This window comes from Leopardus geoffroyi, chromosome B1, assembly GCF_018350155.1.
Source record: "Leopardus geoffroyi isolate Oge1 chromosome B1, O.geoffroyi_Oge1_pat1.0, whole genome shotgun sequence".
In the NCBI taxonomy this organism is placed as follows: domain Eukaryota; kingdom Metazoa; phylum Chordata; class Mammalia; order Carnivora; family Felidae; genus Leopardus; species Leopardus geoffroyi.
The window spans coordinates 177,463,118-177,473,900 of record NC_059327.1 but is presented as its reverse complement, the minus strand read 5'-3'; positions in this window follow the sequence as shown (position 1 = coordinate 177,473,900).

Here is a 10,783-nt window from a genome sequence, read left to right as displayed (position 1 = left end):
CTGACTCTTGATTTTGGCTCAAGTTATGACCTCATGGTTGGGCGATCCAACCCTACCTTGAGCTCTGTGCTGGGCTGTGCTAGGTGTGGAAGCTACTTGAGATTCTCTCTCCCTCTCTCTCTGTCCCCTCCCCCACTTGCGCACATACAGCACAAACAAACCAAAAGAAGAGGAAAACTCCAAGGGGATTTGATCGTATGAGGTGACTTTTTGTGTGATTTACTTCCAGGAGGTCATGCAATTTCTCACAGTAAAATCAGAGGAAAATCTCCCTTGCTTCTGGTAGGAAGAGGAAAAGGAGACATTTTGAACTAAGTCAGAGCACTCTGTTCTTCTTAACAAGGACTGCCCTCAGGAAAAACTAGTTAACCAGAATTTAACTTGCTGGAGTGTTTTCAGAAACTAACTGAGTTGGGGAAGGGAAGTACCCAACTCCAACCAGCTCTAGTCATCCTCTTCCACCGAAGGGGAAAAGAAAAAAAAAAAAAAAGTAAGAAGCTAGAGATCTGGGATAATCTCAAACCTTTCCTATGGATACGCTTACTCCACAACTCTTGCTCCTTATTGGGAGACAAGTCATTGGATCGTGTCTATTTTCAATCCTGCGAAGCCAGGCTGGATACTGAGAGAGTGCGACTTACTTTTCCTAGGGCAGTGCCCACAAGTGTCTATGGTTCCATGCCTTCTCCCATTCCAACAGACCTGAGCCTGATGCTGCTACCCATGTGCTTTCTGTGAGAGCTCTGGTGCACTGGCTGTGGAAGCCTGCGTGACCATCTGCAGGGGAGTGTGAGACACTAAGTGAGAAGGTGCAGAGTAGTGGTGTTGGGAGAGGTCATCAAAAAGACATGGCTGACCCTTGAGCAAGACTCAGACATTTGGAAGCCTCTCACCTTCCCTTGGCTTTGGAATGTATGTTCCACTTGTTTCTTCCCAGAAGCTGCCCAAAGGATCCATCTCAGAGATAAGAATGAGGGGTTCAGACCATCTGAATGGTGTATGTGACTGAATCCGGGTCAGGCCTCCACATAAACTTTTAAGATTCTGGTGGGCAGGTGTGGAAATTTACTCTTCTTGTGGCCACCCAAGACAAGACACTTTAAGTCAGTTCTCTTGCTAATTAAAACTGCCACCTACTAATCTGGAGTGGTCTGCCCTTTTCTTTGGTCTCTCCTTGACCTCCACATACAAGGCCCAAGTTCAAATCACACCTGAGAAGCTCCTGAGGAGCTTGTGAACCAACAACTCTAGGTACACATGAGCTAGTAGAGGGGGTGAGCAGTTGAAGCACCCTTAGGGATTCATGGATGGGACTCTTGGTGAAACCTGGAGGCAGTTAGTACGGTTTGCAGTCAGTGGCTGAGATCCATGCCCCTTTGCTGTGAGCACCTGCTGCTTTTCCCTGCTTCTGCCTGTAGCCAGGCTATTCATCTCTGCCAATGCCCACAGTGTCTGGAATCGGGCAAGACACAACTGGGTCTCTAGGGCAGCATTCTGCAAGTCTCGGGAAGGTGTGAGGTCACTTTGCTCTCCCTTTCCTCCCTAGAAGAAATCGTGTGCTGAGGCATTTCTTTTGGACTAGGCTATGTGCCACCTGGGGAGATAAATAATGCAGGTCAAAATGACACATTTGTTTTACCTTCTTCAGTGTGTCTATTCTTGGATTTGTGTTTCTACCGGCGTTCTGGAACCTCTCATCTGGACTCTTGTGAGTCCTGTAAAAGTGTTCTCTTCTGTGGGTGGTTGTTAAAATTGGTGTCTCTTAGGGTATAAGTGCTGGACCTTCACATGACCCCATCTTGTTGACATCACTCCTCCTAAACTTCCTTTTATTGATTCCACATATACATCAGATAATTTTCTGGCAAGAGTTTGAGTCCTCATGTAGCTTTGTCTATATAGAGAGAACACTTTTGTCAATTTCAAGTGACTATTTCAGGTTTCTATGGCAATTATCTTTGTTGAACAGGTTTAAATATCGATCTCAGTGTTAGTTAATGTTAATTTGTTCCCCCCCCCAAAAAAAAACCTAACTGATGCTCAGGTATTTGGGCAGGGAAATCTGACATTCAGGATCCACTACAAGTAAAATAACTAAGAAAATGATTCCCTGGGTTTCTTGATAGTCAGGCATTCAGAGCTTCTGTTCTCCTAAGCATAATCCTAGCTTCCAAGATTTGGAGCAGCGCATCACCATTAAAAGGCTATATTTATGCGCACAAACATTAAATATAAAAAGTCAACATTTCCAGTCTTTATGTCATGATCACATTTATAGTAAAATGGTATTTACAAATATGAGTACACACAGTAAAAGCAAATATTTTTAAAAAGCTAAATTTTCACTCACAGCCTGCTTTCTTTTCATCAAATTAATCTCATGTCATATAACTTTTATTTAAGGTATGCAGTGTTTCTTTGCATTCATAGCATCATCACTCAAGATGTTAATTACTATGGTGGACATTTGTGTCATTAGAATGTCTTATGGTTTAACAAATTGTTATAAAATTGGATCTTATCCTTAAGCTCCAATGTCTGTATGGCCCTGATAATTTTGAAAATGCAGTCACCATTGTACCTAACCTGAGGAAATGAATAAATGTCTATCTGCACTTCTGGCTTCACTTGTGCTATTATATTTCTGAGGGCATGGCTTCAGTATAGTTCACAGAATATGTCAAAAACTAATTGTGAAATATTTGGCTGGAAAGTGATTTGGATGTCCCTGATTAAACAACATTTGCATGTTAGATAAGCAACTATTTTCAATTATAATTTTGTCTAAAAATCCTCATTATTTAGGATTAATTTTTGATGGGAACTATGTCTTTGTGCTGGTGTGATATTATTTTGAGTTATTCTCTTATATTTATTCTGCACATTAGAAAAGGATATTAATTAATTGAAAGTCATTGGGTTTTTTGCATATTTTAAATTTTAAAGAAGTTTACTATGAAATTTTACCTATAAATATGCTAGATACTTATTACTCAACTTTTAAAGTGCGATACTCTTTCATTTTATTTATGCCTAAAGAGTGGTAAAGATCATTCAGGTATAGATATTTCCTATAAAGTAGCAACACATATTCATTGAAATGAAATACTTTGGATAAAATTTCAGTGAAAAGCCATACATACATGACTGTATGATTCTGTATATAGACAAGTTTTTTTTTGTCTTTTCAGAGTAGAGCTGTAGGTGACATGAAGGGATGTCTGCCTTGCTCATCAAAGTCTGCCCTTGAAAATATTATGTCTTTGATATCTTCTCATTGGGGAGTTACTCCTTGCTCATTCTACCCTTGAGATGCTGATGTCAGAAGATTCTAGTATCTGCCACTATGCGCAGCACTTTCTTATCCAAGTAATGTATCCATGATCTGAGGATAGTCAATCAAAGTGCATCTCTTAGATTTTTTTCAAAGGAGTTGGAAAGTGTTTAGTTCTGATGGTAAAATGAGAAGAATGAGTCCATATCTATACGAGCCACAGAAATCAACTGGAATGAGGTTGACATGGATTCTTAGGCAAGAGATGGGAGTTAAAGATACTATCAAATGCCTTCAAGTACTTGTTTCAGATTTTTCCTGAGGATAAATCTCCAAATGTGTTCTCTGCTATGTGATTTTCTGTACTGATAAAACCTGTCTTTTTTGCTTAGTATAAATTAAGCCTCAGAACTCTCACCTGAAATAAAAGCTACAAAAAATGCTAATCATCAATCAATTAATATAATTAAATATATTGAAAATTCAAAAGTATCTGCTTCTCCTCTCAGATATATTGCTCTGAAGCTAGATTGATATTCATTCATTCATTCATTCATTCATTCATTCTTGATTAGTATTTAGAATACCCCAAGTTGACCCAAAATCATACCCCTTTCCCCATAGCTCCTTTTTTATTATTTCTTCTTGGCTTTTACAAAGAGGGAAAACATTCACAATGGAGATGTTACCTTTTCAAAAAAATTTCAGTGTTGGGCACCTGGGTGGCTCAGTCGGTTAAGCGGCTGACTTCAGCTCAGGTCATGACCTCACAGTTTGTGAGTTCAAGCCTCACAATCGGCTCTGTGCTGACAGCTCAGAGCCTGGAACCTGCTTCGGATTCTGTGTTTCTCTCTCTCTCTGGCCCTCCCCCGCTCACACTCTGTGTCTCTCTCTCAAAAATAAGTAAACATTAACAAATTTAAAAAAAAATAAAAAAAAATTTCAGTGTTTCAAATTGACAATTTAATGATATTCTTTGTGTATCATACATATTAATCTCTTTGTCAGACATTTTTAATAATTTTTCTTAATCTGTTCATTAATTTTGCTTAACCTATCTTCTGTTGAAAATCTATTGTTTGCCTTAAACATTTTAAATAACCTTCCCAGTCTTTCATTGTATCTTTTTTTGTATTTATGTTATGCTATGTTATTTATTTATTTATTTATTTATTTATTTATTTAAAATTTTATTTAGCCAACATACAGTGAATGTTGGTTTCAGGAGTAGAATTCGGTGATTCATCACTTACATACAATACCCAGTGCCCATCTAGACAAGTGCCCTCCTTAATACCCATCACCCATCTGGAAAGATGTTACCTCTTTAGATTGCTTTTATTCTTGATAGATATCTGGGCTGGGGAGTGAGGAGGAAAGACATTTTGGAAAAATTAAAAGTAGTATGGTTCTAGAAAAGCCCTTAATATTTTGAGGGCTAACCTCAGCATAACCATAATAAACAACAATGAATTGTATTATGTAAGATTACAACAATGACTTAAGAATCATTGCACCAATTACAAAGAGTGGAAAAATTGAGAGGCTTTTTAAGGCCCCATGGAGTTAACTCTCATTAGTGTATAATAAAGGTAAAGTAACATGGTGCAACAAGAAAACCTATAGGAAATCATTGAGGGTTCATCTCTTGCAGGCCCAGCACTACCTTTCCTCCAGGATTTCAGTCTCGCAAGAATTCACAGAACTTTATCTTCAGTTTATTGAACTGGTGAGATTTTAGCCAGATATCATAATTTCAGGGAAGCATAGACAGGTACCTACAGCAAGGTATTTCACACATAGCTCGTCACATAACTCAATTCAAATTGTGCAAACCATCAAATTGAACATCTCCAACAATGTAGAACAAGCTGTCATGAAACTTTAAACACCATATTATGAATCGCATGTGACTCTTATTTTGCTCGGGGGGAAGTACATTTCGTCCGGTGTATCTCTAGAGATAAGCATTGAACTTTCCAGTCTGGTTATCTGATAACTCTTTTTTCTACAGTCATTAATTTAAAATATGAGAATATTAGATGTGTGGAGGAGGAAATTTAAAATAAATGAGAAATCCATGTAATTTGAGACAGAAATAAGAGAGGACCAGACTATGCCTGATTCCATCAAAGACAATTTTCATGGATTGACATTATTTTCCCCTCACTTTACTTTTTCTTTTGACTCTTTCTCTGCATCCAACAATTTTAATCAATATTAATAAGCGATAATTTGCATAAAACAAATATACACATTTTAAATACACAGTTTGATGAAATTTTTTCCGATTCAGTAGTTTTCTTTAATTGAATATGTTTGACATATAACATGTTAGTTTAAGGTAAACAAGTTAATTTATACTTTTATATATTGCAGTATGACTGCCCTTGTAAACTTAGCTAACACCTCTATGACATCAAATAATTATCAGTTCTTTTTTGTGGTGAGAAAAATTCAGATCTAGTCTCTTAGCATATTTCATGGTTATAATACAGTATTGTTGTCTATAATCACTATGCTGTGCATTAAAGATCCAGGACTTATTCATATTAGTTGCAAGTTTGCCCCTAAGCGACACCTGTGCCATTTCCCCCACTCTCAACCTCTGGTAACCAGCATTCTACTCTCTGATTTTATGAGCTTAGCTTTTTTTTTTTTTTTTTTAGATTTCACATATAAGTGATATCATATAATATCTGTCTTTCTCTGACTGATTTCACTTAGAATAATGTCCTGAAGGCCCATCTATGTTGTAAATGTCAGGATTTCCTTCTTTTCCCATGCCTGAATAATATTCTATTGTGTCCATTCTTTCATTGACAGGCACTTAGGTTGTTTCTATATCTTGGCTATTGTAAATAATGCTGCAACAAACATGGAAGTGCATATATGCCTTCAATATTCTGTTTTCATTTCCTTTGTATATATACCCAGAAGTGGAATTGCCAGTGGTCATATGGTAGCTCTATTTTTACATCTTTGAGGAACCTCCATACTGTCTTCCATGGTGGTTTCAACAATTTACATTTCCACCAACAGTGTATAATGGTCTCCTTTTCTTCACATCCTTGCTCTTGTTACCTCTTCTCTTCTTGAGAGTAGTCATTCTAAGACATGTGAGATGATATCACATTGTGGTTTTGGCTTGTATTTCCATGACTAATGATGGTGAACATATTTTCATGTACCTGTTGGCCATTTCGATGTTTCTTTGAAAAAGTGTCTGTTTATTTCCTGTGGTCATTTTTAATTGGATTTTTCTTGTTGCTGTTGTTGTTATTGAGTTGTATGAGTTTTTAAATATGTTTTAGATTTTTAAATCCTTATCAGATATATAATTTGAAAATATTTTCTTCCAAGGTAGGTGGCCTTTCATTTTGTTGATTATTTTGCTGTACAGAAGCTGTAAGTTTGAGGTAGTCTCATTTGCTGATTTTTGTTTTTATTATTTATGCTTTTGATGTCATATAAAAAAATCGTAGCTTCAACCAATGCCGAGGAACTTCTTCCCTGTTTTGTTCTAGGAGTCTTATGTAGGTATTATGCTTAAGTCTTTGATCTATTACGTGAGTGGTGTAAAATAGGGTCCAATTTCATTTTTTTTCATGTTGTTATCCAGTTTTCCCATCACCATTTGTTGAAGAGACTATCCTTTCCCCATTAGGTGTTCTTGACTCCCTTGTCAAATATTAGTTGACTGTATATGCAGGAAGTTAATTCTGGGTCCTCTGTTCTATTTCATTGTTCTGTGTGTCCGTTTTTATGTAAGTACCATAATGCTTTGAATGCAATAACTTTGTAGTATAGTTTGAAACTAGGAATTGTAAAGCTTTTGTTTTTTTATCTTCTTTCTTATGATTATTTTGGCTATTTATGGTCTTTTGTGGTTCCATACATATTTTAGGATTGGTTTTCTGTTTCAATGGAAAATGCCATAGGAATTTTGATAGGGGCTGTGTTAAATCTGTAGATGGGCTGGGGTAGTATGGACACATTAACATGAGTTCTTTCTATCTATACACACAGACATCTTCCCATTTGTTTGTGTCTTCTGGAATTTCTTTCAACAAATTTTTGTAGTTTTTGTTATATAAATCTTGTACTTCCTTAGTGAAATTTGTTCCAAAGCATTTAATTGTTTTTGATACTATTGAGAATGGGTTCGTTTTCTTAATGCCTTTTTCAAATTGTTAGTGTGAAATTGTTGGTGTAGAGAAATACAACTGATTTCTGTACATTGATCTTATATCCTGCAACTTTATTGAATTTGTTGATTAGTTTCAAAAGCTTTTTTGGTTGAATCTTCAGGATTTTCTAAATATAAGATTATATCATCTGCAAATAATGACAATTTTACTTCTTCTTAATGAAGTACTTGACTGCCTTTTATTTCTTCATGTTGCCTAATTGCTCTAGCTTGGACTTTCAGTACCTGTATTGAATAACAGTAGTGAGAGTGTACAACTTTGTCTTCTTCCTGATCTTAGAAGAAAAGCTGTACATTTTTCACCATTGAGTTAGCTGTGGGTTTGTCATATATGGTCTTTATTATGTTCAGGTATATGTCTTCCATACCCAATGTATTGAGGGTTTTTATCATGAAAGGGTGGTGTATTTTGTCAAAGCATTTGTCAGATTCTTTTTCTGTATGTATTCAGATGATTTTGATTTTTTGTTTTTCTTTTTGTTAATGTGATGTATCCCATTTATGGATTTGCATATGTTGAACCATTCTTGCATCCCAGGGATAAATTTGAATTTTTCATGGTGTATAGCCCTTTCAATAGGTTTGAATTCAATACACTAGTATTTTGTTGAGGATTTTCCATCAGCATTCATAAAAAAATATTGGTCTGTGGGTCTTCTTCTAGTAGTATCTCCCTCTGATTTTGGTAATAGGATTTTCTAACCAATAGAATGAGTTTTGAAGAGTTCACTCTTTGATTTTTTTGTAAAGTTTGAGAAGGATTGATGTTAGTTTCTCTTTAAATGCTGCATAGAATTCCCAGTGATACCGTTAGGTCCAGGACTTTTTATTGTCAGGAGATTTTTGGTTACAGATTAAATTTGCTCACTAGTTATGCATGTATTCAGATTTTCTATTTATTCATGATTCAGTGCTAGTAGGTTTGTGTTTCTAGGGGTTTGTCCATTTCATCTAAGTTATCCAGTTTCTTGGTATACAATTGCTTATAATAACTTTTATAGTCCTTTTATTTCTATAAAATCAGTAGTTATGTCTCTGCTTTTATTTCTGATTGTAGTAATTTAAGTCATCTCTCTGTTTTTTTTTTTTAGTTCATCTAAATAAAGTTAATAATGAAGGTAAATAATAACTGTGTTATTACTTTTGAAGACCCAAGTTTTGGTTTTTGGATCCAAGCTTTGGTTTTGTTCATTTTCTCTGTTGTTTATCTGTTCTTTACTTTGTTTATTTCTGCTCTATATTTTTGATTTCCACTTATCTGCTAGATTTGGGTTTAGTTTGTTCTTTTTTCTAGTTCCTTAAGTAGTAAAGTCAGGTTTTTGATTTCAATTTTTTTCTTGCTTGTTAATGTAAGTATTTATAGCTATAAATTACCTTCTTACCACAACACACACACACACACACACACACACACACATGCTTACATACACCTTACCAACATTAGTCACATGAATAACAATGTTTAATTTAATAAAAAATATGTGAATTTTATAATAAAAGCAGGTCATTTTTAAATGTAGTAATGTATAATAGTTTATGTTCATCTTTGCCTAATTTCAAGGTCAAATATTTTAAGAAACCTCTGCAACATTTTATTTTATATATACAATTTTACATTTAAAGTTTTAAATCTATAGGAAATTTACTTAAAAATATAGAAACCAATATTATTTTGCTTCAGATAGATAGCCAATTGTGTCTTTTTCATTACTGCATAGCAAATAATACCACAATCTGAGACATCAAAGAAAAAGGAGGAAAATGGAAATCTACAAAGACCAAAATGGTTGAATGAATCATCTGTTGATATGCTATAATGTAAAATTACAGGCACCCATGAACTATGTTGACTTGGGGAAGTTGCAAAACATAAGAATAAAATATCTGGGGCACCTGGATGGATCAGTCAGTAAAGCGTCCGAAACTCGATTTTGGCTCAGGTCATGATCTCATAGTTCGTGGGTTCAAGTCCTGCATTAGGCTCTGCTGACAGCGTGGATCCTACTTGGGATTCTCTCTCTCTCTGCCCCTCTCTCCCCTCTCAAAATAAATAAATAAATTTTAAAGAAAGAAAATATGTAACATCATCCAATTTTTCTTATATAAGCAATAGCAATTCTCCCATTCCATACTTGTATTTGCATAAGTATTTTATATGATTTTGTAAGTGTCATGAGTATTATTGGATAAATTGAAGTAATGAATGAATACAATTATATATGGTATACTGGTTAAGATCATTAATATTGACGGCTGTGTCAGTGGGGAAGAAAGAAGGAAAACCATGTATAACCTGACTTTATTGGAGTAAATTTGTATGTGTCTGCATGCATGTATTTGTGCATAATGAAATACATGAACTATAGTCATTGAAAACTTATTGTTTATACTATGGAGTGGGATTTTAAGTCACTTCCACTTTCTTTGTATATATTTTTGGTATATATATATATTTAGATATTTTTAAAGTTCTTCAATAAATCTATTTATATGATTTAAAAAAACCCACTGACATTGGGTAAAAGGAAAGTAAAAATATCACTTACTGACTAGATATAGAAATACAAATCTGGTAAACTATTGCAATAGACAATTCTAAAAAGAGACGAGTTTCTTATCACTTCTATTTCCCTTCATGCACATCAGTAACAACTACTTTACTACTTTTAGCCATCAAGAAATCACACAGAATTTTTAATGTCTAACTGATTTTAATTTTAAAACTTTCAAGATGTAGTATCAACAAGTGTATGAACACATTTGAGGTTGTAAGTCAATGTCAAATGAGAAAATGGTTAGAATGATTGACAAAACAACAGCCACATAAATCTCCTTATATATGGTCATATCTTTTTCTGAACTGCCCATCAGCAAGAGAATTAGAGACAGAGAGAGAGCTCCCTTGGGTACCATATTATTAAATGAGTAGATTGATTACATTTCCATATATTGTCTCATGTGTTTTTATTGCCTTGGGGTACTGGCATTACTAATGAAACTGTGATGTAAGTACATCCTCAGAACCATCATAAGGCAATATAGAAAGGTACACATGACATCATAAAATTTTCTGCAGTATATATAATTATTTTTTTTTCATGAAATACCCCATTATACATGGCACAGTGATTAAGAAATTAAGTTTGCCTATGACGTTGTATAATTTATTCTTTGTCTGGTTGGCCCTTTAAGAAACAAGAAAACAACATGTGAAAATAATTGATGGGATACTTTCGGAAACTTCATGGAAAATTTCATATATATCGGGAATACAGCAAAAACTGGTTATCAATAATTGT